Source organism: Colobus angolensis, unplaced genomic scaffold (genome assembly GCF_000951035.1).
Source record: "Colobus angolensis palliatus isolate OR3802 unplaced genomic scaffold, Cang.pa_1.0 Scaffold156, whole genome shotgun sequence".
NCBI lineage: Eukaryota > Metazoa > Chordata > Mammalia > Primates > Cercopithecidae > Colobus > Colobus angolensis.
In genome coordinates, this window is record NW_012114666.1 from 1,947,167 (window position 1) to 1,956,010 (window position 8,844).

Sequence of the window (8,844 nt, forward strand, 5' to 3'; positions counted from 1 at the left end):
CCCAAAGTGCTGGGATTACAGGCTTGAGCCACCGCGCCCGGCCTAAAAATATATATATTTTTTAAAATTAATTAATTAATTAATTAATTTTTTTTGAGATGGAGTCTCGCTCTGTCCACCAGGCTGGAGTGCAGTGGCGCTATCTAGGCCTAAAAAAATATTTTTTAAATTTTAGAACAATTTTAGATTTACAGGAAAATTCCAAAGAAAGTACAGAGTTCCGCTGTACTCACACTCAGTTTCTTCCATTAACATCTTAGGTGATCAAAGTACATTTCTCATGAGCTGACATTGATACGATATTATCAACTAAAGTCCACATTTATTCCAATTTCCTTAGCTTTTACCTAATGTCCTTTTTCTGCCCTGGATCCTGGATGACATTTAGTCATCATATCGCCTCAGGCTCCACTTGGCTGCCACCGTTGCTCAGATTCTCCTCGTCTCTGATGACCTGCACTGTTCAGAGGAGGGCTCATCAGGTATTTGCAGACTGTCTCTCAGTTAGGATTTGTCTGATGTTTTCTCATAAATAGATGGGGTTATAGGTGTCTGGGAGGAAGATCCCAGAGGTAGAGTGCCCTTCTCATCCCATTACGTAAGCATATATACCCTGAACACAACTTATCACTGTTGATATTAACCTTCATCACCTGGCTGGGGTGAGGCTTGTCAGGTTTCTCCAGTGTGAGGTTACTCTTTCGCCCTGGACTCTTTGGAAGGAAGGCCCTATGTGCAGGCCACACTTCAGGAGTGGGAGCTATGCTTCCCCATTGAGGGTGAAACATCTCCGTATATTATTTGGGATATTTCTGCATGAGAGATTTGTCTACTTCTCCCTATGTATTTATTTAATAATTTACTTGTATCAGTTTGGAGCATACATATTTATTTTGAACTCTGAATACATATTTACGTATTTTCATGTATAATCTAACACTTCTTTACTTTCTTGCTCACATTGCTTTAGCTTTGACCGCAGGGAGCTCTTTCGGGTGGCTCCTGTGCCCTTTGGCCATGACCCCGTGATCTGGGGTTGTTTGTTTGCTTTAGCATTTCTTACTTTCTGGAACCAGAAGATGCTTCAGGCTTATGTTGTATATTTTCTGCCCCGGTCCTCAGATCTGCCATTTCTTCAAGGAGCCCCGGTTCCTTTTATTGTAAGATCTGGGCTCTAGATGTACTTGTTTTATTGTTAGATTGGGTCTCACTCTGTTGCCCAGGCTGGAGTGCAGTGGTGCCATCTCGGCTCACCGCAACCTCTGTTTCCAGATTCTCCTGCCTCAGTCTCCCAAGTAGCTGGGACCACAGGTGGGCACCACTATGCCCGGCTAATTTTTTATATTTTGGTAGCAACAGGGTTTTGCCATGTTGCCCAGGTTGATCTTGGACTCTTGAGCTCAAGCAATCCACCTGCCTTGGCCTCCCAAAGTGCTGGGATTACAGGCATGAGCCGCTGCGGCTAACCTAGGTGTACTTGTTGATACCAAGGTGACATTGCTTCTAGACCCTCTCAGTTGAGGGAGCAGGGAGACATTATTTGTTTTTTGTGTCTTTTTGTTGGGGATTTGACGTTATGCTTATTCACTGAGCCAGCCTCTGGGTCCAGGGAACATGCAGGCTGGTTAGACAATCAGAGTCTGCCCTGAGGCTGGCCTGATGACACATCTGGACTCAAACTACAGGGCTAAGCCTGGCGGTTTCCCCAAGAGCACTCAAGGTGCTGATAAGGAAGAGGGGAGATTGGTGTAGATTGGTGTTCTGCAGTAAGGACACATATCCATTACCACGGGGGAAAAATTAAGTAAGAGTGGCCAGAGGCCAGGCGCAGTGGTTCACGCCTGTAATCCCAGCATTTTGGGAGGCTGAGGTGGGCAGATCACTTGAAGTCAGGAGTTCGAGACCAGCCTGGCCAACATGGCGAAACCCCATCTCTACACAAAAATATAAAAATTAGCCAAGTGTGGTGGTGCATGCCTGTAATCCCAGCTACTTGAGAGGCTGAGGCAGGAGAATCACTTGAACCTGGGAGGTGGAGGTTGCAGTGAGCCAAGATCATGCCACTGCACTCCAGCCTGGGCAATAGAGCAAGACAGCCTCAAAAAAAAAATAAAATAAAATAAAAATTAAAAATTTTTTTTAAAAAAAAGGGCTGTCAGAAAGAACTGCAGTTTCTTTGGCCTGATACTCTACTATAAATCCCCTTTCCTTTAGAGAAAGTGCTGGGCAGTAAGTGATTCAGGAAAATGATAAATTCCTTGAGCATCTATTCCCAACGTCATGTGCAATAATGAAATATTTTTAATCTTGTCCTTGAAACCAGCGGGCTTGTCTGGTAATGGGTTCCAATTAAATCCTTTTTCTTAAATTACATTATTGTTAAAGACTTTGTTATCTTCACACGATATTCCCCCCACCGTTCTCAGCCCAACTCTCTCAAAATTGCCTCGCCATCCTCCTTTCCTATTAAAAAATGGAAAATTGCACAATTCACCTAATTAGTCAAATTTGAATCTTATGTGGCTATCACAGCCCAATGGTTGAATTTCACACACCATTTGAAAAGATATGGTAGAAATGCCGTTGTTGATTCCTCCTCACACTCCAGTGGTACTATTCAATTAGAAAAGGAATTATTTGGCTTTCTGTCGCCACGATGCACTAGCAATATGCTATTAACCTTTATTGATTTTTGCTTAAATATATTCAAGATGGGCACATTTTTGTAAATCTAATGTGCTGGTATTTAAACGGAAATATTTCATTAAATGGATTTTCTTTTTAAATGAAATTTGCCAAATGATTATAAATGATGGGAGATGAGTTTTGAACTTGAAGATGTGATGTGAAGTTTCTGGGAAGAGGCTTTGTGTGCCACCAAACAGGCTGGGGCACTTAGAGTGGATTTTGAGGGGAATGCACACAGCAGGGGAGGCAAGATTCTCACCCTGACACATGCCTAAGCTGGTGAACATAAAAGTAGCTTCCTTGCACGGCTGCTGGGGGCCTTGAGGCCAATACAGACCAGGGATACAGAGCCCTGGCTGGCAGGAAATGATCATCAAAGGTGGTGGTGATGATGCTATGACTTCTATGAAGCATCAGTCACTCATGTCTATCATATATTATCACTATTAATGGTTTTAGGAGAAATGTTTATAATTTGGGGGAATCTCATGAAAGTGTAATCTCTTTTATTAACTGGAGACACCAGTAAGTGAAGCCCCCTTGAGGTAGAGACCTCCCCTCTCCAATCCTGCTCTCTCTCCAGCCCTCAGCTTACAATGTACATTCACAAATATTTCTCTTTCTTTTTAAAAGCTTTTTTTTTTTCTGTTGTCAGTTTGAGGGGAAGAGGAGATTGTCAGTGTGTGTGTGTGTGTGTGTGTGTTTTGTTTTTGTCGTTGTTGGATTTTTTTGATGATCAATTGCCTCTCATTGTTCTCTGGTTTAGGAAGTGTTTAACAGCGAAACCAGTTTGACCAACCTGGGCATGGAGAGGATACAGTAAAATACTCTCACAGCTTTACACACATCTCCACATCCCTCTACACCTTCTAAACACGTCCAACTTTTGACTAACTCTATCAGGGAGGGGGACATTTATAGGAAAATTTCAGACACCAGGTGACCCACCCCATTTGAAGTCTATCCTTGGAATGATGCGAGGGTGGGGTTGGAGAAAGAGCCGCTTTTCAAATTGCTCTAGAATAGGCACAACTTGAGCAAATGTGAAAATAAGTGTCAAAATGAAAAGTCAGAAGTCACAGGGATGCTGGTCTCGGACAGTGTCAGTTCTCTATGCCTGCCAAGAAAGCTCAGTTTTCCTTAGGTGTGAACAGAAAGTGATTGCCTCCTTTATGTGGGACAGATTTTTGCTTATTCTTGCTTATTATTATTATTTTTTCACTTAGCCTATCCAGTGAGTTTGGGGCTTGAAGGAGCACGGCCAACATCTTTATTGTTCTACCACAATCCTTATAATTAAATAATTCAGTAAGTTCCACTAACGGCACACTCACCCTGCACTTCCCTCATGTTTAGATAAATGGCTCCATTTTTACCCAGTTAGATCAAAATCTTGGTGCGGCCATTGACTTCTCTTTTCCATAGGCTTTTTTTTTTCTTTTCTTTTCTTTTTTTATAGACAGTCTTGCTCTGTCACTCAGGCTGGAGTGCAGTGGCTGGTTCACTGCAGCCTCGACCTCCTGGGCTCAGGTTGTCACAGGAAGGGAGTCCTGATCCAGACCCCCGGACAGGATTCTTAGATCTTACGCAAGAAAGAACTCAGGGTGAGTCCATAGAGTAAAGTGAAAGCAAGTTTATTAACAAAGTAAATGAATAAAAGAATGGCTACTGCATAGACAGAGCAGCCCTGAGAGCTGCTGGTTGCCCATTTTTATGGTTATTTCTTGATGATACACTAAACAAGCGGTGGCTTATTCATGCCTCCCCCTTTTCAGACCATATCGGGTAACTTCCTGACGTTGCCATGGCATTTGTAAACTGTCATGGCGCTGGTGTGGGTGTAGCAGTGAGGACGACCAGAGGTCACTCCCGTGGCCATCTTGGTTTTGATGGGTTTGGGCCGACTTCTTTACTGTGGCCTGTTTTATCAGGAAGATCTTTATTTTATATTTTATTTTATTTTATTTTATTTTGAGACGGAGTCTCGCTCTGTCACCCAGGCTGGAGTGCAGTGGCACAATCTCAGCTCACTGCAAGCTCCACTTTCCGGGATTAAGCGATTCTCCTGCCTCAGCCTCCTGATTAGCTGGTATTACAGGCGTGTGCCACCACACCTGGTTAATTTTTTTGTATTTTCAATAGAGACGGGGTTTTACCGTGTTAGCCAGGATGGTCTCGATCTTCTGACCTCACGATCCACCTGCCTCAGCCTCCCAAAGTACTGGGATTACAGGCGTGAGCCACCACGCCTGGCCCATCAGCAAGTTCTTTATGACCTATATTTTGTGCTGACCTCCTACCTCTTCCCATGACTTAGAATCCCTTAACCATCTGGGAACGTAGCCCAGTAGGTCTCAGCCTCATTTTACCCAGCTCCTATTCAGCGTGGAGTTGTTCTGGTTCACATGCCTCTGACAAGGTGATCCTTCCACCTCAGCCTCCTGAGTAGCTGGTAATACAGGCATGTGCCTCCATGCCCAGGTAATGTTTTGTATTTTTTGTAGAAATGGAGTCTTGCCATGTTGTCCAGGCTGGTCTTGAACTCCTGGACTCAAGCGATCCACCCACCTCAACCTCCCAAAATGCTGGGATTACAGGTGTGAGCCACTGTGTCAGGCCCCATAGACTTCAGCCCATTTGCCAGTACTTTCTGTTGGTCACATCTTCAAAATGTATCCAGAATTTGTGCCTCTCATTCCCTCCATCATCCATGCCCCTCTCGAAGCTACCATCACTTCTCACCTAGACCCCAGAGCCTCTTGCTGGTTCTCCTGGGGCCCGTCCTTCTTCTCACATGCCTTCCTTGTACAGCAACTTTGGCAAGTCTCTCTAAGCTGGGCAGATCCCCCCAGGCACCTGTCACAATCTCCAGCAGCTTCCCACCCCTCAAGGAACAAACTGCGTGTCCCTGCCTTGCCGCATTGGCACCTTCCCCAGCCTTACCTCCTACCCCAGCACCAGCCTCCAGCCTTGAACCTGACAACCCTGATCTGCTCTGCGGCTGCATCATTTCCTCCCAAATACCCACACAGTTCCCTCCTTCCTTCTTATCACCCTCCACCCCCAAAGAAGCATGCTGTGACCTCTCCACCTGAAATCGCATACACGACACCTTGCCATTCTTCTCAACTGTAGTTTCCTGACTGGCTTTTCCTAATAGTAGCTCACCGTTAACCACTGTAACATCAGGGGCAACACATATTAACTCATTTACTATTGTCGTTTACTCTTGTCAGCCCATATTATACCTGAGAAAACTGAGGCCCGGAAAGGTCAGACAGTCTGAGAAGGGCCCTCCACCACCTGGCGTTTGGCTGCAGTGTCTGTGCTGTGAACCACCCAACACAACGTCCTTCCTGAAGCTTGATGTTCTCTTCTAGGTCCATCTGTGGCTGCCTTCCGCGACCAGGAGGGGACTTGTCAGTTTCATTTTCAGCTGTAGCTCTGCAGGTGCAGTGCCTGGTGTACACGAGTGTTTGTTGAATGAATGGCAGATGCCATGCTAAGGAAATGACGCACACTCATTCATTTCACCCTTCAAACAGCCCTCTGGGAGAGATGCAGTTAGAGCTCCATTTTATTTTATTTGTTTATTTATTTGAGATGGAGTTTCGCCCTTGTCGCCCAGGCTGCAGTCCAATGGCGCGATATTGACTCACTGCAACCTCCACCTCCCAGGTTCAAGGGATTCTCCTGCCTCAACCTCCCGAGTAGCTGGGATTACAGGTGCTCACAACCACACCCAGCTCATTTTTGTATTTTTAGTAGAGATGGAATTTCACCATGTTAGTCAGTCTGGTCTCAAACTCCTGACCTCAGGTTATCCACTCCCAATGTGTTGGAATTACAGGCGTGAGCCACCAAGCCCAGCCATAGCTCCATTTTATAGTCAAGGAAATGGAGGCCCAGGGTGGTTGTGTGGTTTGCCATGTGAGTGGTCATTGGGGTTAAGGTGGAATTGCTCAGTGAGCTTCCTGATTTGGGAAAACCAGGAAGCATTCTGCCCACAGGCCTGGGCCCGGGGGTGCAGCACAACTTCAGTCCCTGCCTTCAGGGAGCTCCTGGTTGGAAGCAGCTGTGGACACTAGCAAACCATCTCAGAGATGAGGGTGTTGAACCTCAAACTGAGAGAAATGGCCTGAAAGAAGGACACATGGGCCCAGGAAGGGTGAGCTTTGGCAACTGAGCTGGACAGTGGTCCCAAGGGAGTTTCCCTGCTGTCAGCACATAGGCAGGGACAGGGTGTGCAAAGATCCTGCAGCAAGAATGGGAGATGTGCTGGCTCAGGAAGGGGACCAGTGTGTCAGAGGCATGGGAACCAGAACAACTCCATGTTGAACAGGAGCTGGGTAAAATGAGGCTGAGACCTACTGGGCTGCATTCCCAGATGGTGAAGGCGTTCTAGGTCACAGGATGAGATAGGAGGTCAGCACAAGACACAGGTCGTAAAGACCTTGCTGATAAAACAGGCTGCAGGCTGGGCGTGGTGGCTCACGCCTGTGATCCCAACACCTTGGGAGGCCAAGGCAGGCAGATCACATGAGGTCAGGAGTTTGAGACCAGCCTGGCCAATATGGTGAAACTGCATCTTGACTAAAAGTACAAAAATTAGCCAGGCTTGGTGGCAGGCGCCTGTAGTCCCAGCTACTTGGGACTGAGGCAGGAGAATCTCCAGCTGAGGCAGGAGAACCACTCGAACCCGGGAGGCGGAGCTTGCAGTGAGCCAAGATCGCGCCACTGCCCTCCAGCCTGGGCAACAGAGCAAGACTCCATCTAAAAAAAAACAAAAAAACAAAAAAACAGGCTGCAGTAAAGATGCTGGTCAAATCCCACCAAAAGCAAGATGGCCATGAGAGTGACCTCTGGTCATCCTCAGTACTACACTCCCACCAGTGCCATGACAGTTTACAAATGCCACGGCAACGACAGGAAGTTACCCTTACCCTATATGGTCTAAAAAGGGGAGGTGTGCATAACCCACCCCTTGTTTAGCATATCATCAAGAAATAACCCTAAAAATGGAAAACCAACAGCCCTTGGGACTGCTCTGTGGCGTAGCCATTCTTTTATTCTTTTACTTTCCTAATAAACCTGCTTTCACTTTACTCCATGGACTCGCCCTGAATTCTTCCTTGCACGAGATCCAAGAACCCTCTCTGGGGGTCTGGATCAGGACCCCTGTCCTCTAACAAGTGTGGCGGTGGAGTGTTGAGGAGATGGAGAACAAGAATTCGAAGAGCACTGAGAAACCAACAAGGGGTCTTATAAACTATGTTTAACTTGGGAGAGGATCACATCTTGCATAAATTCCTGGTCCCTGCCTTGCACCTCTGACTGTGTGCAGCATCAGGGAGAAAGATCCTGAAAAGGGTGGAGTCCCAATACCTAGAGCTTTGCACCTGGAAGGCTCTGCACTTCAGAACAGCATTGGGGTTCTGCTGATGGGGGAGATCCCCATAAAAAGGTGCTCTTTCCATCCCAACTTGCTGCTTTTCACCCCAGAAGTTTTCCTGGAGCCCTGTATGAGTCGATTTTCATGCTGCTGATAAAGACATACTCGAGACTGGGTGATTTATAAAGAAAAAGAGGTTTCATGGACTCATAGTTCCATGTGGCTGGGTAGGCCTCTCAATCATGGTGGAAGGTGAAAGGTACGTCTTACATGGTGGCAGGCAAGAGAGAATGAGAGCCAAGCAAAAGGGGAAACCCCTTATCAAACCATCAGATCTCATGAGACGTATTCACTACAATAAGAACAGTATGGGGAAAATGGGGGAAACTGTCCCCATGATTCAAAGATCTCACACTGCGTCCCTTCCACAACATGCGGGAATTATGGGAGCTACAATTCAAGATGAGATTTGGGTGGGGACATAGCCAAGTGTATCAAACCCCTTTCCTCCAGCTAAAAATTACAGAGATTGTCTGGGCGTGGTGGCTCATGCCTTAATCCCAACACTTTGGGAGGCCCAGGCGGGCAGATCACCTGAGGTCAGGAGTTCGAGACCAGCCTGGCAACATAGTGAAACCCTGTTTCTACTAACAATACAAAAAGTTAGCAGGGCGTGGTGGCGTGTGCCTGTCATCCCAGCTACTCGGGAGGCTGAGGCAGGAGAATTGCTTGAACCTGGGAGGTGGAAGTTGCAGTGAGCCAAG